Raw genomic sequence first — 25499 nt, forward strand, 5'->3', positions numbered from 1 at the left:
TGTATTGGTACAAAAGGTGTATATTTTGTCAGGTCTTATCTCAGACAATTGTACTGTTCTTTAAATGGCCTTTAATGAAATTCTAGCCACCAGCACTGGGTAAGGAATAAGACTTTGATCTGGTTGTGATGGGAGGTTCACCCACTCCGTCATACTGTCTCCTTGATGAAGTAAGTCCTTCATCAGTTTTGTAGCAAAAACTGATATTTCCAATACTTTTTGAGTGACTCAACCATATTGGATAAAGCCAATTCAATCTCTCTTGGAACCTCTTCAGCATCTTTTGTAAGCTGGTGTGGTGAGTCTAAAGCACTGTCTTCCCTTAAAATGTCATATAATGGTGGTAACAATAAAATTTTTGGAGATGCTTTTCTTACAGGAGTAAAACACATAGGGCTATTCTTCATTCCCTGTGGCAAAACTGTCCATTCAAATCTTTTATAAGGCTCAACTAAATTAATACTTTAAGAAAAGGCAAATCCTTTCAGAGGGATAGAATAGAAATAATCCTTAATCCAAAAAGACCATTTTCTAGACAATTGAGGAGATGGAAGCCCAAGCTGAAGAGCTCCCATTGTCTCCATCTGTCTATTTACTTTTCTCAAATCAATCAATATTCTCCATTCTCCAAATTTATTTTTTATAGCAAAGTTCCCCCTGTCTTATATCTAATAAAGCCTGAAGTTTTTCACTTTGTAAGATGTTCCTTCCCCATAGATTGATAGGGATCCTTTTGTATGGTACGGAAATGGTGAGGGGTCACCATTTAATAAAAAAAAAAAAAGCCAGAGAGAGCTCTAGAGAAAAGCAAAGTTTATTGTACATTCTCTTGAGAAGGGCGTCCCACCCTTAGAGCAGACAATCCAAGAGAGGAAGCGCCTTCTGTGGGCAGGACAGCACCTTTAATCCCTAATGCAAAACACCCCTCCCACCACTGACCCTCATCCTCATTGGCTGAGAGTCTTACATTCTAAACGTGAGATCTACCCACAAAATTGAATTTGACCAATAAGTACATAGTTGCCCATATTTGGATGAAATAGGGAGGAGATATCATGGGAGGGGAATGCAATTATGCCCTTGACTGGATCTTCAGAGTCCTTCAGGCCTACTCAAACTCTGAAGTAGATGAAGCCTTACTCAATTTTCACAACTGTCTTGAAAGATCTCACCTCATCTCATCCAGTTCCTCCTTTTATTTATACATTGAGATCTCTTCAAATTTTTGTAACATAACTTCATATTCCCTATCAAATTCCTCATCCCCTTCTGGTTCCTGTTGCCACTGTTTTACTGGCTCCCACCCTTGTCCTTTTAATACCATCAATCAGACCCTTCAGCTTTGTCTTCCAGCTTAATCATTCCAGATAATGAGTTTCAGACAATTCTGGTTATTAATCTGATCAAACAAGGGATGCAGATAGGGAGTAATATAACACCACTAAGAGCTATAAGGCCAAACCAAAGGAACTGCTTCCACCAGCTTTCCCAAACTAGGATCACCAAGAACAGTGAGGTCCAGACCTGTACGGGAACATGAGCAAGTTTCCTAATGTTCTTAGGGATTTCTCTTACTAGATTTCCATGTCATCAATCTTTATACAACAGGTGGATAAATTTAGTTTAGCACAAACTCCCCCTTCCTCAGCCAACAAATAATCCAGCACAAGTCTGTGTTCTAAAATAGCCTTTCTGGTTCGAGTAGCTTCATTAGCCAAAAGATCTAGTGCCTTAGCCCTATGACTGGTGATAATCTCTATAACTGCTTGAAGCCTAATTATCCTGTTCAACATATATATTGGGGTTCTATATCCCCAACTTCCATCTTGAGCCCAGGTCGCTGGCCCATACTCTTTGACTATTTTTTTCTGGAGGCCAGGCATCACCCCAACCATTTGCATCTCCAGTCTGAGTAATGGAGGTATCTAAACTCCGTTTCCCTCTTCCCAAATCATCGTACAACTGAATCCCTAAATATTGGTTTGCCTGTTCAGGAAGAAAGACAGATTTTGGCCTTATTAGTCCAATATGACAATTCCCTGTCCAATTAAGAGGTAGGTGAGTATAGGCAGTTAAACCACAGATCCAATAATGACCCTTTAGAGCAGGTTGTTCCCTTGAAAATATGTCTGAACTATTCCTTGTAAAAGGGTAATATTGTTGGTCTCTCATCCCTAGGGGGCTTCCCCCCACAAAGATGACATACTGACATAAACCTTGCTCCTTTCTCCAACTACAATTGGCAACTGGCCACCGGCCTGTTAGATTAGAGGTACTCCAAAATGTGGGAAACAGAGTCCCATGTTTCCGGGTGTCCCTGGGGTGACATTGTACCAACCCCATTGATAACTGTACCCAATGTATATGTTCCCTTTGGGATCGGTTACTAAGGACCCAGGCTGGGCTTAAGGGGACAGGTAACCATGGCCATTGGTTTGATTATTGGGATCCAACACAGATCCAACAATTTTTTTTTTTAATTTTATTTATAATTTTTTTGACAGTATATATGCATGAGTAATTTTTTTAAAACATTATCCCTTGTATTCATTTTTCCAAATTATCCCCTTCCTCCCTCTACTCTCTCCCCTAGATGACAGGCAATCCCATACATTTTACATATGTTACAATATAACCTAGATACAATATATGTGTGTAAATCCAATTTTCTTGTTGCATATTATAAGTATTAGCTTCCAAAGGTATAAGTAACCTGGGTAGATAGACAGTAGTGCTAACAATTTACATTCACTTCCCAGTGTTCCTTCGCTGGGTGTAGTTGTTTCTGTCCATCATTGATCAACTGGAAGTGAGTTGGATCTTCTTTATGTTGAAGATATCCACTTCCATCAGAATACATCTTCATACAACATTGAAGCATACAGCGCATATCCAACAATTTGATAAATTAAAAGTTCTCTCTATATTCTGTATGAGCAGGAGGAACTAGTTCTCATCTCTGGAAAGTAAAGGTCTGGTTTCTATGGCTATCATGAGGAAATAGGTAAACCCAAAGCTCAGGGAAAGCCCCATGAGGTTCAACTATTATAACTGTGAAGTTAAGGTGAAATTCCCAAATATATCAGCTTCCAAACAGGCCCAAAGTAAGAAAAGAAAAGTCATAGAGTTACAATGCACTGGATTTAGAATCAGTGTTCCCATTCAGTGGAGGTCCCCTCCTCTTATGTAATTGGAGGTCTCCCCTGTCTTCAACTGTCCACTCCAATAAAGGTGGCGCCACAGGTCCTTTGGTGCTGGTGTGGTGTGTCCAGCCTCGTTCCTGGGTGCGAATCGCAGTGTCTGAGGTCAGTGCCACCTGGTAGGGTCCATCCTAGCACAGAGTCAGCTTCTGTCCTTCCAGGAACAGATCAACACCCAATCTCCAAGCTGAATTCTATGAACAGGGAAACCTAGAGGAGGAGTCTGAGCTATTAGCCCTTTTTGTTGAAATTCTTGCAAATATTTTAGCAATGATTTAACATATCTCTTAACAAATAAATCCTTTGTCTCTAAAATAGGGTCCCAGTCTCCCTCATAAGCCTGGAAAGGATGACCATACAATAATTCATAAGGTGAAAGCCCAATATCTCTGCGTGGCTTGGTTCAGATTCTAACCAGAGCGAGAGGAAGGCCTTTAGTCCCAGGTAGTTGGGTCTCTAAAGATAACTTAGTCAGCTGCCGTTTTATTTCTTGGTTCATCCTTTCTGCTTTCCCAGAAGAGGGAGGATGCCAAGGGCTATGGAGATCCCAAGTGATTTCTAAGGCCCCAATCAGATTCTGCAATACCTGAGCAAAAAATGTGTTCCCTGATCCGAGTCTATCCTTTCCACCATTCCATATCTAGGAATAATTTGTTCTAATAAGACCTTACTTACTGTCGAGGCAGTTGCTCGGCCTGAGGGGAATGCCTCCACCCATGAGGTCAGATGGTCCACCATGACCAGCAAGTATTTGAGGAGACCCTGGTGACAGCCCAGTAAAGTCCACCTGGATGCTTTGGAATGGTCTGATTCCTGGAGGTCATCTCCTTTTTGGGATCTGGTGTTGAGCAGCCTTGTCAGTCCTTTGACAAACGAGACAGCTGTCCACCAGGTGTTGGGCCATAGTATATGGGCTGGGGGAAACATACCTTACCAATACAGCATCATACAGGTTTTGGACATCCCAATGACTGCTCTGGTGCAGTTGCTGAAGGACCTGCCCCATCAGGTAAGAGCCATCGTCCTTCGGAGTTCTCAACTGCTCCGAGAGTTGAGGCCTTCTCTTTTCCTTCTAGGTAAAACTGGGAGAGGGTAGACTAGGGGGAAGTACAGGTATCAAGGCCATAATATGAGAAATATCCTGGTCTCCAGCTCCCTTGGCCTCCTCGTCTACTAATCTATTTCCCTTTACCTCAAAAGAATTTCCCATCTGATGTCTCTTTACATGTATTACTGCTACATTCCAGAATGTTTTCCAGTACATGTATTACTGCTACATTCCAGAATGTTTTCCAGTACCTCTTTTCTCCCAAATCCTTCTAAATCCATGCACCATACCCCAGGCATATCTCAAATCAGTGTATATATATATTCCTATCCTGGTCCCACAATTATTTCAACCCTTGATTTAAAGCAGACAATTCACAAGTTTGAGCCGACCAATGGGCAGGTAACTGCCCTTGGTAACAGTGGAAGTTCTAGCAAACCCATTTTTCTTTTTCCCATTTACCATCCTAGAAGAACCATACATAAATTCTAAACAAATATTTATCATAACCTTCTGTTGATAATAAGGAATTTGTCCCAATAAGTTCATATCCAAGTAGATCTTTCATAAGTGAACATTATTCATACGAATCAGTTTGTTTTTAAAAATACCCAATGCAAATAAGATCTTATCAAGTATTCTGATAAAGAGGCAGGGGGTGGGGGGAGTTTGCAGAACTAAGAGGCAGGGAAACTGAGGCAGGACTGAGTCAGGATAATTAGGGAAACTGAGTCAGGACAATAATAAACCAGACTAAAATTAGAAAATGCAAGGACTTGTGTCAAGGACCAGTTTCTCCCCAATAACCCCAGAATTGTTAGCATAGTTTCCAATTCGGCCTGAACTGAAATAAGACATCAGTTTTTCCCAATTTCCTGACCAGTTGAAATCTCAGTTTCCTTCCCCCTCTGTTTACAGAAATTATCAGATTATACATAACATAATGTTTTATACAGCAATAGTTCTGTTCTCCAGGGGACAAAAAGGAAGCAGGATTAAGATTATGATTTTGGGTGATTATAGATCCTTTTCTAATAGTATTGCCTCTAATAGTATTTCAACATTCTGCAATCTGTGAGCCATTTCCCAGCCCTCTGATTTAATATTGTTCTAACTTGAATACCCCTTCATTTCATTTTTTCTGCATATTTAATGGGGAATTGTCAAAAATTCTTTCCATGTAGCCCCTCCCCATGATCATGCTAAACATGAAAGACGCATCTGAAGACAATATAGATCTATAGTCAGGAGTCTAGGATTGGGGTTCCAGAGATTACCAGCTTTGTCTCAAAAAGAAAAACAAAGTGGGAGTGGTCCCAGTACTGTATATCTCACTGACCACTTGCTCTGATTATAGACATAAGAGGAAAAAATCAGGGGCATAAATATTAGCTACAGTCCCAAAAGATTTTATCTCCCTCCTACAGCAATAATCAGGTAAATCTAGTTCTCAAGAATCACAGTAAAAGATTCATCCTAGAAAGTTCAGATTATACAGCTTATCTTTCACATATAAGTAGATGGTTCTAGGTTTAACATTACAGATTATTTTGCCTTCAAAATACTCAATACAAAGAAAAATTCTAAATCGCAAATTGTCCATCCCGTTTCCACAGAAAAGAAACTTTCAGATCTTTCAGATTTAACATTAATACTCTCTTCATTCTGAAAAAGATTAAAATTTTTGCAAATAACCCTATCAAATTATCAGATCAGGTTAAAATAATCTTTAAACAAGGAGACTATCAGGCATGTAAATAAACATTAAATAATTTGCTTTAGTCAGATGAGATCTTAGTAGAAATGAATTGCTTTCAGAAAACTTACAGTTCCAACAAACTCCTTAGAACAGCTATAGACTTGAAAAATAAAAATAAAACATTCAGTTATTAACACCATATAAATGTAGGCTGTTCCTTTAAACAGTAGAAATAATATCTAAAATACCTGACCAGGTCCCTCTTCAAGTGATCACCCTTCCCCCACACCACCATGCTTCCCAACCCAATATATCATAGCTCCATTTAAACTATTAATTGCTTTTGCAAATCAATCTTTCTTGTCCCATGTCTTTAAGTAAATATATATGTATATATTTTTAAACTTTACACTTCAAGGTTCGCAAATAACTGAACCAAACTTCATAAAACTTAATACATGCCCAACAGAGCTGACAAACACTTAAGGCATAGCTCAGTTACAAATTACCCAATACCTCTAGAAAGCAACATAACATCTAAGTAGGGAGATACAACCACAACCTCCCCTAAGTAAGCTACCGGCATTTTGTTTTAGTAACCTATATTTTAACTTAAAATCCCAAACACAGCTTTAAATTCCCAATAATATAAAACTACTTTGCCATCATATTTAAAACAATGAATTTCACTAAGTAGCAGTTTCTTTCCCCTGGCCCACGTGGCCCTGCTGCAGTCAAGACACAGGGGAGGGAAAGGAAGGAAGCCACCATCTTCACTCAATCAAATCCCACATACTTCCCCGATGTACAGGGATATTGATCCCAAATGGAATCTACTAAGGGATATTTCTGGTCAGCTAAAATGGCCCCTGCTTCAAAATAGACATATTTCTCTTCCCCACCCAAAGGCCCCTAGAAGGGCTAATGGAATTAAATCCTCTTGCTTCCCTTCAGGTACACCATTTAATCCTTCTGGCACACCCAGTCTACAACAAAACAACAATACCTTATCATCTTTTTCTTGCTTTTTTTTTTTTTTTTTTCCTCATATTTTGGTAGTTTATTCCAGTTACTTAATTTATCTCCCAAGGGACTATCTACTGATATTTTCTTATATTTTTCTCATTTCTCTCCTCGAGGGCTGTCTGGGACCAGGCCACAGCTATTGAATTTGGAAGGAGTTTAATAAACTCCAAAACGCCCAAACATGCTGTCACCGGTTAACTCCAGTCACCCAGAAAGGCCTAGCCTCTCTTCCAGAGCACCCCTCCAGAACCTATAACTAGACTCAAGGGACTCACAGGAGGTTTACCTCTGGGTTGCTGCACAGCAAATTACTTGACTGATCTGTCCTCCACTAACCGGTTGGGATTTTCACCATGGAGTTTCTCACTTTGATTTTCTCTGAGTTTGTCCACTTCGGGCCCATTTTACATTGGGGAGCAAGGAGAAGCCCCTGGACACTGGCAGGCTGCCTAAATCAGGGCAGGGCGCCTCCCCGCTAGCACCCAGGAGTTTACTTACTCACCGAGTAAAGGATCCCGGACGAGCCCCCAACTGTGTGGTACAGAAATGGTGAGGGGTCACCATTTAATAAAAAAAAAGCTGGAGAGAGCTCTAGAGAAAAGCAAAGTTTATTTTACATTCTCAAGAGAAGGGCATCCCATTCTTCGAGCAGACAATCGAAGAGAGGAAGTGCCTCCTGTGGGCAGGACAGCACCTTTAATCCCTAATGTAAAACACCTCCTCCCACCACTGACCCTCATCCTCATTGGCTGAGAGTCTTACATTCTAACTGCGAGATCTACCCACGAAATTGAATTTGACCAATAAGTACATAGTTGCCCATATTTGGCTGAAATAGGGAGGAGATGATATCATGGGAGGGGAATGCAATTATGCCCTTGACTGGATCTTCAGAGTCCTTCAGGCCTACTCAAACACTGAAGGAGATGAAGCCTTACTCAATTTTCACAACTGTCTTGAAAGATCTTACCTCATCTCATTCACTTTCAACTATAAAAGAAATAAAAACTCCTGTCTTATCTTAAAATTTCCATCTCAAAGGAGTAGCACTAATTCCAGCTACTATTGATCCTTTTATGCCAGATATATAGGTGTTTGCTGTAATCTTTAGCCAATGACTAGGCCAACTGACACCTCTAATAGTCTGCATCTGTGTCTATCAACCTTTTCAATGATATGCCATTCACACAGATAATGAGCAAAGGACATTTGGTTGTAACAGCAGCAGTCCATAATGTTCCTGAATTTACCGAGTCAGAGTTGGAATAAATATCACCAAATTGCATTTCAGGAGTGTCAAACAATAAGCCTGATGTTACACCTCCTAGGTCAGATCACACACTCTTTATCTACATTAATGATAGGAACAATATCTACACATTCCTCAGTTTCCTTAATCAGCATATGGATAGACCCTGTCTTGTAAGCACCCTAAGGGGGTAAAATGATCAAGTTAATTGTGTGTGGAGGCAAAAGAATTGTAAGCTGAACAAAGACAAGTTTTCAAGATCTCCAGGAGATTATCTCTGTAGTCCCAGTGGCATACAACTTTACTCTAACTGCAAACCCCTTCCCCCACAGGCTTGCTTAAAGACTAACTGATGAGATTGGAGTGCTGCATTTTCAAAGACTGGCTGAGTATAATAACAATTGCTGCCATCAAGGCATCATAAGTGCTCCTTACTTGGAGCAATGAAGCCTAACCCGGACTTTTGTAATGTTGATTTAGGGGGTTGAAACTGCTTAGTGGGCAGTGCTGATGATATCATAGCCCATCCCATTCCTCCTCCTCCTCCTTTTCCTGCCCAGGAAGACAGTTGAGAGAGGAGGGTTAGGAAATGGAAAAATTCCCTAAAGATGCATGTTCAATGGTAGGCAGAATTTTAACCAAAATGTGTAAAGGACCAAACCCCTTCCCATTAGCAAGATAGATAGTTAACTCTTTTCTCTGTTAAATGACTACATCCTGTAGATCCCCTAGAGCAGCTGCAGGCAAAGTAAATCAGAAAAATGCTAAAAACAATTTCCCTGGCTAATTCCCTGGTGCTATGCTATCTAGGGTTGCAGCTACCAACTCTTGCTTGCTTTTTTCCTTATATTTCCTCATTTGGCTATTCAAGTTTAAATCTTCCCTAGTTTTAAAATTTGTGGGATTTTTAAACCCATTGTATTCACTTGGTTCTTTCATTATTAACTGCTGTATCTTCGCTTCTTTTTCCTTCTGTGTCTCAGCCAGTAGGCTGAACTCTTATTCTTTCTGTTGCTGCTGTAACTTAAATTTTTGTCTTTTCTCTAATTCAGCCTGTAACTCTTGTATTTTTTGTTCTATACATTTAATCATCTCTATTATCCCTTGGTGTTTTCCTTGCTGAGCTGTATTTAATAGGCATGGGAGTAAACACCTTGGAGTTTGGGAGCAAGCCCCTCTTCAGAGGCTTTCTCTGTTAGAGAATTATCCATCTGGCTCTTTAACTTATTTACCTGAGCTGCGTGTACAACTGTACTCTCAGGCTTAGTCATAGGTACACGTATACCTAGATCCATAATGCTATACTGCCTTCCCTTCCAGATCAGGGCTGATGAACCTTCCCAATTACGGGGTCCGATAATTTGCAGTGTGCCTATATTGAGTCGCCACTTGTAGTTTCACCCAGAAACTACCGTTACCATTCACTCCTAATTCCCAGTCCTTCAGAAAAATCTCTGGCCACTGGCTCTTTACCAATCTTCAATCAGAGATCTTCAGAGATCTCTGGCCACTGCCTCATCCAGCGGTGGTTCTGACTTTCTGTAGAGCACCTGAGATCAGCTGCATGCAATCTTAAAATCTTTATTCCGCGTGTTCATATCCTGCCCTAGGTGACATCCTGCTTATTCCTAGTGAACTCCCTGTTGAGATTTCTAGTAAACTCCACCTACTTCCTGGTCCCCACAGCTTATATCTGGTCTATGAGGTCACAAGCACAGCCAATAAGAGAAGGTGATGTCCAGTTGATGACGCAATCTCTGTGCGACCAGAGCTTCCACTCATGAGGAGGTCCGTGCTAATCACAGAAAACCCAATCCAGGGGTCTCAGGCTTCAAGGCCTTTGTACTTCCTTATTATATTGTATGAACTTCCTCTCCGGACCCTTACACAATCTGGAGGTTATGAACTTTGTAAGAATTGCATCACACCTGTTCTGACATCCCAATGACTACCCTATTGTAAATATTGGAGTACATGTCTCATATCTGCCTTGGTCAGTACCTCTCTGCATTGGGCAAGAACCAGTAGCCTTTTGTGTCCTCCTAGCCTCCGAGAGCCTGAAGCTTCTACTTCTCATATGGGTATAGGATGGTGGAGGTATATGTTGGAGTAGAGCCAGTATTAACACCATTTCCTCAGGATTAGTAGAGTCTCCCTCCCCTGTTTGCTTTGCTTCATCTGCAAGGCAATGTCCTTTGGCCTCAAAGGAATTCCCGAGTTGATGCCCTTTCACATGGACAACAACAATAAATTTGGGTAGCATAAGATTAGTCAATACATCAGCTATCAAGGCCTCATGTGCCAATCCCTGACCTTTACTGTTGACCATGCCTCGTTCTTCCCCAAAATTTCCAAATATATGCACTATCTCCAGGCATATTTAGAATCAGTATATATGGTTCCACTCTTTTCTCCTAATGTCTTTAGGGACTGGTTAAGAGCAAATAATTCACAGGTCTGAGCTGACCAATTGCTGGGTAGGGCTCCTGTCTAGACAACTGACAATCCATTCCCATCGATTGCATACCCATTCTATCTTTTCCCTTCTACCACCCATGAAGAACCATCTATAAATCACTGAATTCCTGTCATCTTCCTGTAAATCCTCCCTAACTTTTGTCTATAAATCTCCTATATTGATACAATCGTGCTCTAACGGAACATGTTCCCCAGAAGAGTCAGACAAAAGATTGGCAGGATTCAGATTTGAATCCTGTGATAATATCAAATCATCTCTTTTTAATAGAATTGCTTCATATTTTAATATTCTAGACTCTGTCAACCACCCTTTGATTCAAAGTAGACCAAACTTGGTGAGGGTGCTCACAATAAGACTTCCTCCAAAAGTCAATTTCCTACTTTCCTCCACCAAGGGTGGCTGTTGCAGCCACCACTTGTATACACAAGGGCCATCCCCTTGCCACAGGGTCCAGGAGTTTAGATAGAAAAGCCACTGGATGTCTCTGCCCTCCTTTATATTTGTGCCAGCACTCCAGTGTTACTCCCTTTTCAGTATTAATAGGTGAAATGGCTTTTCCAGGGATGGTAACATAAGCACTGAGGAGGACATTAGAGCTTTTCTTAATTCCTCAAAATTTTCTTGTGCCTCAAGTTCCCACTCAATCTGATTGGGTTTTCCTTCTAGCAAGAGGTTTAGCTAACAGTGCATATTCATTAATCCAATTTCTACAGTATCCCACCAGCCATAAAAATTTCCTGAGCTCTCTTTTTATTCTTGGCCTTTATATTTGGAGAATCCCCTCAATCTGGGTCAGATCCATTTTCTTTTGTCCTTCACTTATTAAATGTCCCAAATATTTTACTTTCCTTTCTACAAACTACAGCTTCTCTTTAGTTACTTTCAGCCCTTTCTGCCCTAGGAAATTAAGCAACCTGATAGTAGTTTGTGCTAAGGAATTCCTCTTTCTCTCTACAAGGAGTAAGTCATCTACATACTGTAATATTTTTGCTTCCCTGTCAGGACACTCAAATTCCTCTAATATCTTTTCCAAGACTTGTCTACATAGATTGGGTAATTCTGTGTAGCCCTGAGGAAGCACATTCCAATGATATTGTTTCTACCTCCCTGTCTCTGGGTCTTCCCACTTGAATGTAAAAATATCTCTACTTTCCTCAGCCAAAGACAGTTCCAAAATGCATCCTTCAAGTCTGAGCTGCCCGTGGGTATTTTTCCCATGATGGTGTAAGGGTCTGAAACCACTGGATGTGAAGGGAGGAATATTTTATTAATCTCCCTCAAATCCTGCACCTTCCTATATGTCCTGTCTTTTTTTCTTCACTGACAGAATGGGGGTGTTATATGGTGGTGAAATGCAGGGCTCAATCAACTTTGTGTCTAATAATCTCCTAATGACTGATTGTAGGCCTTTTCTCACTTCTATGGGGAGGGGTATTGTTGAACGCAAACAATATATAGTGGGTCCTTGATTACTATCCAGATTGGGGTGATAGAGAGATGCCCTGTATTCCCAGGGCTAACCCATACCTGTGGATTAATTTCGCTCTTATCAATTTCTTTAATGATATAAGTTCTTACAGGCACCAACACAGATCCTCTACTGACAAGGCTGATACATATTTTAGAATCAAATCTCTTCCTAACAGATTTACTCCACCTTCAGGTATCACCAGAAGCTGTCCTAATACCTCTGTCCCATCATACTCTATGGGCATTACTTTAGACATGGGGACCAGGAAATTTTCTGCTTTGACCCCAGACACTATTAAAGTCTTAGTAGACAATTTTGTCCCTTTTAGTACTGTGTGACTGTGGTTCTAACTGCTCCTTAAATTGATCAAGGGTTCTGGGTGGGACTTTTCAATGAGGCCCTGAGTTCCTCTAGATCCATCAGTGAAGCCACCTGTTCTTTTTCACTTCTCCTGGGGCACTCTCTGGAAAAACGCCCTTGTTTCCCATATGTCCAGCATCCTCAGCCCTCCTCTTTTCTGCTGAGTTTGTACAGGCCTTCTAGGTCTCTTATGCCCTCTATATTTTAGGATTTTATCCCAATTTTGAAGCTGATTCCTCAGAGTATTGTTGGCTGATATTCCCTGTCCTCCATCCTGACTCTTTTCTTTGGACTGCGCTTTTCCCATAGTACAATCTGGCCCCAGACCAGGCTTGATGAAGGTCACCTTACACTAGCAGTCACCTGAGAGCATTCTCAGAGAGCCTTTTTCTTGGGGTCAGAGCAGTCCCAATAATTTCAAGAGGGCTAATCCCTTGGGTCCTCTTGACCCAGCCCATAGACCTCCAGATTCCCAAGTGCTTACCTTGAGCTACACATTTAGGGTTTCCAGACTGTGCCGGCCTTCAGGATTGTTTTGATCTCCTCCAGTTCTGTTTATGCCGAGTTCCTCTGCGTCGGATTGCTTGCCCTGTGGGAAGGAGGCAGCACTCTCAAAGTCAAAAGCCATCTGATCAATCAGTCTGTGGACACCTGCTTTTGACCTGAGACCACCACCGTCTCCCTGAAGACCACTGATCCCAGATGAGCCCCCAACTGTAAGGGATAGCAAGACCCTTACTCAAATTGATTACTCAGAGGTGTCTCTAAGTACAGACAAAAAGTTCCTTTATTTAGAATCTCATGAGAAGCAGGTGGTCCCAGCACTGAGTCAAAACTCAGTGCAGGAGGCTGCTTAATAAGTACTGTCAGCAAGCTTTTATCATCAAAAACCAAAAAACCACAGTACTTCCTTAACCCACTCTGTTTCCATTGGCTTTTAATTTCATTGGCTGGGTCCTTGCCCAAAGGGAATAAGGAAGCTTGTGGACTTCCTACAAGGTCTTATTCAGACAATAAGGAAACTTGTGGTCGTCTTGCAAGCTTTTTTTGCAAGGGCTTTATAAAACAATGTGGTTGTCACATAAGTATTATTGTAAATGGGTTAGTAATTTTTATTTCTGAGAAATGGAAACTGGGGCTCTCAGACTTCAATTATTTTAATAAACAGTCTCTGGGAGACTTTTAATATGTCTCACTCAGTCACAACTTTCAGACAGTCCAGTTATTCTTACAGTTTCTCTTCTTCATCTGTTTTCCAGATCTGTCGTTTTCACATCCTGTTCTGTTTTTTCATTCTTTATCATTTATTTGTTATTTCTTGGTCTTTCTTAGCTTCATTGGCTTCTCCTTGCCCGATTCTGATTTTCAAAGAGTTATTTTTTTCCTTTGAGCCTCTATCTCCTTTTTGAGTTGGTTAACTTTTTTCCCCATTATTGTTTTTCTTGGATTTTTTTTACTCAAATGTCTTTCATTTAATTTTTAAATTCTCTTTTTGAGTTCTTCTATAGATTCTGGGCAGGGAGCCATTTCATGTTACTCTTTGGGTAGAATTTTGTTTTACTTTACTGGCTTCCTCTGAATATGAACCCCAGTCTTCTCTGTTCCCATAGTATGTTTCTATGGTAGGGCCCATTTTTTTTAATAAGAGATACTAATGGTGGGGGGAATGATGCCTCTGACTTCATCTCAGCTCTCTTCTCTGAAGAATCCCAAAACAAGAGCTCCACCATCCAGAAAATGTTTGCAGCCAATAGCATCCCTGTCCCCCTACCTCTGTAGTCACCAGGTGCTGCTTCCTTCTTGCCCAGGGCAGTGTCTTTACAACACAGCTAAGCCTGGTGGTCCTGATCAGCTGAGGTTCTTGACTCAGATCTTGACTCCATAAGCAATCTAGGAGGTTAAAGTTTCTGTAATTCTGACTGAGGCTCCAGCCATACCCAGCTAGTCCCACGGTTCCCCCCTTATAGGTTCTATGGAGATATCCCAGAGGAATTTGCATTTCACAGGGAATTAATCCCCAGCCCAGGCTCTTTCTTCAGATCTTCTCAAGTTGTATCAGGAAGACCCCTCTTTTGTCCCAAGTCTTCTTGATTTTTCTGGAGTCGGTGTTTGCATAGAGGAGCAAACTTTGTTCTATTTGTGGAGGAAATCTAGAGAGCTTGAAATTTACCAATCTATTCCACCATCTTCCCAGAATTCTACCCCCTCATACATTTTTTTTATTAAGCATTTTTTTATTAATTTTTATAATTATAACATTTTCTTTGGCAGTACATATGCATAGGTAATTTTTTTTTTTTTTTTTTTTTTTTTTTTTTACAACATTATCCCTTCTACTCCCTTCTATTCCGAGTTTTTTCCCTCCTTCCTTCCACCCCCTCCCCTGGATGGCGGGCATTCCCATACATATTAAATATCTTATAGTATATCTTAAGTACAATATATATGTGCAGAACCGAATTTTGTTGTTGTTGTTGCAAAGGAAGGATTGTATTCACAAGGTAAAAATAATCTGGGAAGAGAAACAAAACAAAAATAAAAACAAAAACAAACAAACAAACAAAAAAACAATGCTCACAACTTACACTCATTTCCCAGTGTTCCTTTTCTGGATGTAGCTGATTCTGTCCATCATTAATCAATTGGAATTGGATTAGCTCTTCTCTATGTTGAAGATAACCACTTCCATCAGAATACATCCTCATACAGTATCATTGTTGAAGTGTATCTTCTGGTTCTGCTTGTTTCACTTAGCATCAATTGATGTAAGTCTCTCCAAGCCTCTCTGTATTCCTTCTGTTGACCATTTCTTACAGAACAATAATATCCCATAACATTCATATACCATAGTTTACCCAACCATTCTCCAATTGATGGACATCCATTCATCTTCCAGCTTCTAGCCACTAAGAAAAGGGCTGCCACAAACATATTGGCACATACAGGTCCCTTTCCCTTCTTTAGTATTTCCTTGGGATATAAGCCCAGTAGTAGTATGGCTGGGTCAAAGGGTATGCACATTTTGATAACTTTTTGGGCATAATTCCAGATTGCTCTCCAGAATGGTTGGATTCTTTCACAACTCCACCAACAATGCATCAGTGTCCCAGTTTTCCCACAGCCCCTCCAACATTCATCGTTATTTGTTCCTGTCATCTTAGCCAATCTGACAGGTGTGTAGTGGTATCTCAGAGTTGTCTTAATTTGCATTTCTCTGATCAATAGTGATTTGGAACACTCTTTCATACGAGTGGAAATAGTTTTAATTTCATCATCTGAAAATTGTTCATATCCTTTGACCATTTATCAATTGGAGAATGGCTTGATTTCTTATAAATTAAAGTCAATTCTCTGTATATTTTGGAGATGAGGCCTTTATCAGAACCTTTAACTGTAAAAATGTTTTCCCAATTTGTTACTTCCCTTCTAATCTTGTTTGCATTAGTTTTGTTTGTGCAGAAACTTTTTAATTTGGTGTAATCAAAATGTTCTATTTTGTGATCAATAATGGTCTCTAGTTCTCCCTTGGACACAAACTCCTTCTTCCTCCACAAGTCTGAGAGGTAAACCATCCCATGTTCCTCCAATTTATTTATGATTTCGTTCTTTATGCCTAAATCTTGGACCCATTTTGATCTAATCTTAGTATGTGGTGTTAAATGTGGGTCCATGCCTAGTTTCTGCCATACTAATTTCCAGTTTTCCCAGCAGTTTTTGTCAAATAATGAATTCTTATCCCAAAATTTGGGATCTTTGGGTTTGTCAAACAATAGATTGCTATTTTTATTCACTATCTTGCCCTGTGAACCTAACCTATGCCACTGATCAACTAGTCTATTTCTTAGCCAATACCAAATGGTTTCGGTGACTATTGCTTTATAATACAGTTCTAGATCAGGTACAGCTAGACCACCTTCACTTAATTTTTTTTTTCATTACTTCCCTTGAAATTCTCGACCTTTTGTTGTTCCATATGAATTCTGTTGTTATTTTTTCTAGGTTATTAAAATAGTTTCTTGGAAGTCTGATTGGTATAGCACTAAATAAATAGATTAGTTTAGGGAGTATTGTCATCTTTATTATATTCGCTCGGCCTATCCAAGAGCACTGAATGTCTTTCCAATTATTTAAATCTGACTTTATTTTTGTGGCAAGTGTTTTGTAATTTTGCTCATATAATTCCTGACTCTCCTTTGGTAGATATATTCCCAAATATTTTATACTATCGACCATTATTTTGAATGGAATTTCTCTTTATATCTCTTGCTGTTGGATTGTGTTGGTAATGTATAAAAATGCTGAGGATTTATGTGGATTTATTTTGCATCCTGCAACTTTGCTAAAATTCTGAATTATTTCTAATAGCTTTTTATCAGAGTCTTTGGGGTTCTCTAAGTATACCATCATGTCATCTGCGAAAAGTGATAATTTGATTTCCTCATTTCCTACTCTAATTCCTTGAATCTCTTTCTCAGCTCTTATTGCCGAGGCTAGAGTTTCTAGTACTATATTGAATAGTAATGGTGATAATGGGCAACCTTGTTTCACTCCCCCTCATACATTTTTAAAAGTGTAGAGAAACAGAGCTCTGAAAACGGTATCTTGGGGGGGGCGGAGCCAAGATGGCGGAGAGGAAACACACGACTCAGTGAACGTCCTCACTCCCTCACAACCAATTAGATAAATTAAGTCTCAAAATTAGCTCAGGATTGATAGATACCACAAGGACTGGAAGCACGACTTACCAGCTGAAGAGAATCTGGAGTTTCAACAGGAAAGGTCAGTTCTCAGGGGAGGAATAAGAGACCAGCACAGACGGTGGGGTAGGGGCACACTGCGCCCATTGCGCTGGGAGGGGCTCTGGGATCAGAGAAGCCACTGAGGTAAAGGAATCTGGCACAGGCTGTTAGCTCTTCTCTGCTAATTATTTAGCAGTTCAGAAGAGAAAGCCAAAATATTTTAAAACTCAGATTTTCCCCGGACCCTGGGGGTGACTCAGGCACAGATCTCGGCACCAGGGGGTGTGGCCTCAGCTACCTCCTGAGAATAGTTAAGAGACTGACAAGTGGGTGGATACGGCCCAAGGCAACACACACTGCCTAACTTAGCTGGAGGGAGTGGAACTCAGCTCCAGGAAGTCCCAGAGAAGCGGAACCTTTGAACTAGGGACCGCGGTTTCTGGCAGACACTTCCAGTTTGAGCGCAGGGGCTTCTTACGTCACCTGCTGCAGACACCCACTCCCCACCAGGACACATAGCCTGGGCTTCCTGCAGTCTTCACTATTCTACGCCCTCGAAGCACAGCAGTGCTAATCACCTCTGAGGCACTCCCAGGGAGAGGGTGGGGAACTCTCTCCCAGAGCTCTCTCTTAGCTCAGGCTCAGGAGCCGCTGCATCCATCCCGTCTGGGAGGAAGCTGGTAAAGAAGTAAATAATTTCCTACCCCAGGGACAGACCCCAAAAGATTTTTTTTAAGTATGAGCAAAAAAGCTAAAAAAACCATAGATTCCTTCTATACAGAGAAAGAGCGGGTATCCAACCCCGAGGAAGTTGACAGCAGAGAATCAGATAACAACCTAAAGGGGAACGATTCCTGCCCCCCATCACATAACTCTCTCCTAGAAGAAGCTCTTAAGAAATTGAGGGAGATCGAAGAAAAATGGGGCAAGGAAAGGGAAGTTATGATAGAAAATAACAATGTCCTGAAATTGGAGTTGGAAAAAATAAAGAATTCACAGGAGATGCAGGGAAACAAAATTAGTGAATTAGAAAAGGTTAAAAAAACACAGGAAAGTAGGATATCTGAATTGGAAAAGATAAAAAAGTCTCAAGAAAATAGAATTTCTGAATTGGAAAAAGAAAATAATTCTCAAAAAAAAAAAATTAGGGAAATGGAAAAAAACTCAATAGAGCAAAATAATTCATTTAAAAACGAAATTGGGCATTTACAAAAAGAACTAAAAACTGTGAAAGAAGAAAATAACTCCTTAAAAGTCAGGATAGAACAAATAGAAATGAATGATTCACAGAGAACCCAAGAATCAGTCAAACAAAACAAAAAAAATGAGAAGCTGGAGAACAACGTCAAATACTTACTGGGAAAATCTATAGACCTGGAAAATAGATCTAGGAGAGATAATCTGCGGATTATTGGACTTCCAGAAAACTATGACCAAAAAAAGAGCCTAGATTCTATTTTACAGGAAATTATCAAAGAGAACTGTCCAGAGATAATAGAAACAGAAGGGAAAGTAGATGTTGAAAGAATTCATCGAACTCCTTCTGAAATAGACCCTAAAAAAAGAACACCACGGAATATTGTGGCTAAGCTGCAGAATTACCACACAAAGGAGAAAATCCTGCAAGCAGCTAGAAAAAAACAATTTAAATACCAAGGTGCCACAATAAGGGTCACCCAAGATCTGGCTGCCTCCACATTAAAAGATAGAAGGGCCTGGAACCTGATATTCCGAAAGGCAAAAGATCAAGGACTGCAACCAAGAATGAACTACCCAGCTAAGTTTAGCATCTTTTTCCATGGAAGAAGATGGTCATTCAATGAAACAGAGGAATTCTATATGTTTCTAAGAAAAAAACCAGACTTAAACAAAAAATTTGATCTACATCCACAAGACTGAAGAGAAACAGAAAAAGGTACACAGAACCCTTGAGAACTGTAACTTTGTTGTGGGTATATAAAAAATACTCAAGGATAATTTGATTTTACTGATATAAAAGAAAAAAAGGGGGGTGTGGTAAAGGGAAGGAGGTCGGTTCAGAAAAAGGGGAAGGAGTGATAAAAAGAGGGAAACTACATCCCAGGAAGAGACATAGAAAATACACCATATCTGAGGGAACTTAGTGAGGGGGAGAATCATTGTGTGAATCTTACTCTCATCAGAAGAGGCTCAAAGAGTAAATAATTAACATATTTGTTTTTCAGAGAATTTTCTCTCACCTCATTAAAAGGGGGGAGAGGAAAAGAGGAAAGGAAAAGGAGAATAAGTGAAGGGACTTGGAGGGAGGGGGGAGGGATCCTAAAAAAAAAAAAAAAGAGGGAGGGTTGCGCGTCACAAGGGGGGGCTGTAAATTAAATATCGGGGAGGGGGATCAGGGAGGTCAAGGGAAAAAAGTATAATCTGGGGATAATACGATGGCAGGAAATACAGAATTAGTAATTTTAACTGTAAATGTAAATGGGATGAACGATCCCATCAAACGGAGACGGATAGCAGATTGGATCAAAAAGCAGAACCCTACAATATGTTGTCTACAGGAAACACACTTAAAGCAGGGAGATACATACAGAGTAAAGGTAAAAGGTTGGAACAGAGCTTATTATGCTTCAGGTAAAGCCAAAAAAGCAGGGGTAGCTATCCTTATCTCAGATCAAGCAAAAGCAGAAGTAGATCTCGTTAAAAAAGATAAGGAAGGAAACTATATCCTGCTGAAAGGTAGCATAAATAATGAAGCCATATCAATACTAAACATATATGCACCAAGTGGTATAGCATCTAACTTTCTAAAGGAAAAGTTAAGAGAACTGCAAGAAGAAATAGACAGTAAAACTATAATAGTGGGAGATCTCAACCTTGCACTCTCAGATTTAGACAAATCAAACCACAAAACAAACAAGAAAGAAATTAAAAAAGTAAATAGAACATTAGAAAAACTAGGTATGATAGACCTTTGGAGAAAACTGAATGGCAATAGGAAGGAATATACTTTCTTCTCAGCAGTTCATGGATCCTATACAAAAATTGACCATATATTAGGACATAAAGATCTCAAAATTAAATGTAGGAAGGCAGAAATAATAAATGCCTTCTTCTCAGATCACAATGCAATAAAAGCTACATTCAGTAAAAAGTTAGGGGTAAATAGACCAAAAAGTAATTGGAAACTGAATAATCTCATCTTAAAGAATGACTGGGTGAAAGAGCAAATTATAGAAACAATTAACAATTTCACCCAAGATAATGATAATGATGAGACATCATATCAAAATCTTTGGGATGCAGCTAAAGCAGTAATAAGGGGAAATTTTATATCTTTAGAGGCTTATTTGAAGAAAATTGAGAAAGAGAAGATTAACGAATTGGGCTTACAACTTAAAAGGCTAGAAAAAGACCAAATTATAAACCCCCAACCAAAAATTAAACTCGAAATACAAAAATTAAAAGGAGAAATCAATAAAATTGAAAGTAAAAAAACTATTGAATTAATAAATAAAACCAAGAGTTGGTTTTATGAAAAAGCCAATAAAATAGATAAACCTTTGGTAAATTTGATCAAAAAAAAGAAAGAGGAAAATCAAATTGATAGTCTTACAAATGAAAAGGGGGATCTTTCCACCAATGAAGAGGAAATTAGAGAAATAATAAGGAGTTACTTTGCCCAACTTTATGCCAATAAATTTGATAACTTAAGTGAAATGGATGACTTTCTCCAAAAATATAGGCTCCCTAGATTAACAGAGGAGGAGATAAATTGCTTAAATAGTCCCATTTCAGAAAAAGAAATAGAACAAGCTATTAATCAACTCCCCAGGAAAAAATCCCCAGGGCCAGATGGATTCACATGTGAATTCTACCAAACATTTAAAGAACAATTAGCCCCAATGTTATATAAATTATTTGAAAAAATAGGGGATGAAGGAGTCCTACCAAACTCCTTTTATGACACAGACATGGTACTGATACCTAAACCTGGTAGATCGAAAACTGAGAAAGAAAATTATAGACCAATCTCCTTAATGAATATTGATGCTAAAATCTTAAATAAGATATTAGCAAAAAGACTTCAGAAAATCATCTCCAAGATAATACACTATGATCAAGTAGGATTTATTCCAGGAATGCAGGGCTGGTTTAATATTAGGAAAACTATTAATATAATTGACCATATTAATAATCAAATTAATAAGAACCATATGATCATCTCAATAGATGCAGAAAAAGCATTTGACAAAATCCAACATCCATTCCTACTAAAAACTCTTGAGAGTATAGGAATAAATGGATTATTCCTTAGAATAATCAGGAGTATATATTTAAGACCGTCAGTAAGCATAATATGCAATAGAAATAAACTGCAACCTTTCCCAGTAAGATCAGGAGTGAAACAAGGTTGCCCACTATCACCATTACTATTCAATATAGTACTAGAAACGCTAGCCTCGGCAATAAGAGCCGAGAAAGAGATTCAAGGAATTAGAGTAGGAAATGAGGAAATCAAACTATCACTTTTTGCAGATGACATGATGGTATACTTAGAGAACCCCAAAGACTCTGCTAAAAAGCTACTAGAAATAATTCAAAATTTCAGCAAAGTGGCAGGATACAAAATAAATCCACATAAATCCTCGGCATTTTTATATATCACTAACAAAATGCAACAGCAAGAGATACAAAGAGAAATTCCATTCCAAACAAATGTTGAGAGTATAAAATATTTGGGAATCCATCTACCAAAGAAAAGTCAGGAATTATATGAGAAAAATTACAAAACACTTGCCACAAAAATAAAGTCAGATTTAAATAATTGGAAAGACATTCAGTGCTCTTGGATAGGCCGAGCGAATATAATAAAGATGACAATACTCCCCAAACTAATCTATTTATTTAGTGCTATACCAATCAGACTCCCAAGAAACTATTTTAATGACCTAGAAAAAATAACAACAAAATTTATATGGAAGAATAAAAGGTCAAGAATTGCAAGGGAACTAATGAAAAAAAACTCAGAGGAAGGTGGTCTAAGTGTACCTGATCTAAAGCTATATTATATAGCAGCAGTCACCAAAACCATTTGGTATTGGCTACGAAATAGACCGGTAGATCAGTGGAACAGATTAGATACAAAGGACAAAAAAGGATACATCTATAGCAATCTAATCTTTGACAAACCCAAATATTCCAACATTAGGGATAAAAATTCATTATTCGGAAAAAACTGTTGGGAAAACTGGAAATTAGTATGGCAGAAATTAGATATGGATCCACACTTAACACCATATACCAAGATAAGATCAAAATGGGTCCATGATTTAGGCATAAAGAGGGAGATAATAAATAGATTAGAGGAACAGAGGATAATCTACCTCTCAGACTTGTGGAGGAGGAAGGAATTTATGACCAGAGGAGAACTAGAGATCATTATTGATCACAAAATAGAAGATTTTGATTACATCAAACTAAAAAGTTTCTGTACAAATAATACTAATGCAAACAAGATTAGAAGGGAAGTAACAAATTGGGAAAATATTTTTAAAAACAAAGGTTCTGACAAAGGTCTCATTTCCAAAATATATAGAGAACTGACCCAAATTTATAAGAAACCGAACCATTCTCCAATTGATAAATGGTCAAAGGATATGAACAGACAATTCTCAGAGGAAGAAATTGAAACTATATCCACTCACATGAAAGAGTGTTCCAAATCACTACTGATCAGAGAAATGCAAATTAAGACCACTCTGAGATACCACTACACACCTGTCAGATTGGCTAAGATGACAGGAACAAATAATGACAAATGTTGGAGGGGATGTGGGAAAACTGGGACACTAATACATTGCTGGTGGAGTTGTGAAAGAATCCAGCCATTCTGGAGAGCAATCTGGAATTATGCCCAAAAAGTTATCAAACTGTGCATACCCTTTGACCCAGCAGCGCTGCTACTGGGATTATATCCCAAAGAAATACTAAAGAGCGGAAAGAGACATATATGTGCCAAAATGTTTGTGGCAGCTCTTTTTGTTGTAGCTAGAAACTGGAGGATGAATGGATGTCCATCAGTTGGAGAATGGTTGGGTAAATTGTGGTATATGAAGGTTATGGAATATTATTGCTCGGTAAGAAATGACCAACAGGAGGAATATAGAGAGGCCTGGAGAGACTTAAATCAACTGATGCTGAGTGAAATGAGCAGAACCAGAAGATCACTGTACACTTCAACAACAATGCTGTATGAGGATGTATTCTGATGGAAGTGGAAATCTTCAACATAAAGAAGATCCAACTCACTTCCAGTTGATCAATGATGGACAGAGGTAGCTGCACCCAGAGAAGAAACACTGGGAGGGGAATGAAAATTGTTAGCACTAATATCTGTCTGCCCAGGTTGCATGTACCTTCGGATTCTAATGTTTATTGTGCAACAAGAAAGTGATATTCGCACACATGTATTGTACCTAGACTATATTGTAACACATGTAAAATGTATGGTATTGCCTGTCGTCGGGGGGAGGGAATAGAGGGAGGGGGGGTAAATTGGAAAAATGAATACAAGGGATAATATTATAAAATATATATATATATATATAATAAAAAAAAAAAAAAAAAAAAAAAAAAAAAAAAAAAAAAAAAAAAAAAAAAAAAAAAAAAAACGGTATCTTGGGACCAGATAACTACATGAAACACTTGAAACTGTCATTTCTGCATATTCTGTTTCTCTAACCAACTGTTCTTGCTTGCTGTTTGGCTCTGGCCCACAGGTTTTTACCTGCTGTGTTCTAATATCTTCCACTCCCCAGGTCTCCATAGGCTGAGTGTTCAGTTAGCCATGTGCGTTTATTAAATGGAACTTAATGTTAATGTTTATGTTTTCTTGGTTACCTTGTTGACATGTTTGACGCATTATTAACTCCCTCCACATTCTTGGACCTTTTCTGCTTGGAAGCAATGGCTAGCATAATACCTGAGACATACTTTCCAAATAGGTCTCCTCAAAGAGAACTTCTTGGCTCTCTCCTTTATTAGCCATAAGGATGTGGATTCTTTCACACCCTCTCTCCTTTGTTCCGAAAGAGAAAAATGACAAAATATTTTGTAGACACTCTGTTTCTCAAGCTAAGTCCCAGCAATCAGTTTTTGTTCTAAGCTTGGCATAACAACACTTTGTACTCTGGGTGATCTCACTCTCTGATAAAGTATATTGCTTTGACTAGCACCACATGTTCACTGTCCCTTGTTTCCCAGGAACCTGAGAGCCACCTATCACATATCTTGATATGTTTTCAATCCCTGTTTCTTGTAACAGTTAAGTGAACTGAAAGAGGTACTGCACTCTTTTTCCTGCCATGTTAACTCTGGTTCTGTTTGCTTCTGTGAGACAATTAACTTGGAGGCTGTTCCCACAGGATCCAGGGATACCTGCATTATCCACACATGAGTCTGCTATTGAGACAGCAACTCAGGACCTAAAGATGATTATCATGGTCCAGCTGATTTCTGTTTTTATGTTTAAGCCTTTTCCCTTTCAAGGTAAGCCCTCTCTCTTAGGGGCTTCCACTTGCTAGCATCTTCACTCTGAAATTAATTAAGCTTCTATTAAGCTTCTTTCTCTAGCCTACTTTGGTGTGGCTTTGGCCACACACTTGGTTTGAGATTGGTTCTGGTCCAATTGACAATCCTTTTTTTAAAAAAATTATTAAAGCTTTTTATTTTTAAAATATATACATAGATAATTTTCTTTTTTTAAATTTAATTTTATAATTATAATTTTTTTGACAGTACATATGCATGGATAATTTTTTTTACAACATTATCCCTTGTATTCACTTTTCCAAATTTTCCCTTCCCTCCCTCTACTCCCTTCCCTAGATGACAGGCAATCCCATACATGTTAAATGTGTTACAGTATATCCTAGATACAGTATATGTGTGTAAAACCAAATTTCTTATTGCACGATAAGAATTGGATTCCAAAGTAGTGCAAACAGTTTACACTCAATTCCCAGTGTTCCTTCTCTGGGTGTAGCTGTTTCTGTCCATCATTGATCAACTGGAACTGAATTAGATCTTCTTTATGTTGAAGATATCCACTTCAATCAGAATATATCTTCATACGTTATTGTTGTTGAAGTATATAATGATCTCCTGGTTCTGCTTATTTTACTCAACATCACTTCATGTAAGTCTCTCCAAGCCTCTCTGTATTCATCCTGCTGGTCATTTCTTACAGA

At 39.0% G+C, this 25499-nt stretch overlaps 1 protein-coding gene and 1 long non-coding RNA gene across 2 annotated transcripts in view; one reads left to right on the forward strand and one right to left on the reverse strand.

Moving 5' to 3' along the window:
* Nucleotides 1-25499, forward strand: part of DENND5B (DENN domain containing 5B) — a 242205-nt gene that overhangs the window by 40886 nt on the left and 175820 nt on the right.
* On the reverse strand, nucleotides 799-13479 carry LOC141544441 (uncharacterized). The gene is made up of 2 exons (XR_012482604.1): nucleotides 13017-13479; nucleotides 799-3410 (listed from the first exon to the last, which is right to left on the reverse strand). It is a non-coding gene; the product is annotated as an uncharacterized LOC141544441 (long non-coding RNA).

Source organism: Sminthopsis crassicaudata, chromosome 5, assembly GCF_048593235.1.
Source record: "Sminthopsis crassicaudata isolate SCR6 chromosome 5, ASM4859323v1, whole genome shotgun sequence".
In the NCBI taxonomy this organism is placed as follows: domain Eukaryota; kingdom Metazoa; phylum Chordata; class Mammalia; order Dasyuromorphia; family Dasyuridae; genus Sminthopsis; species Sminthopsis crassicaudata.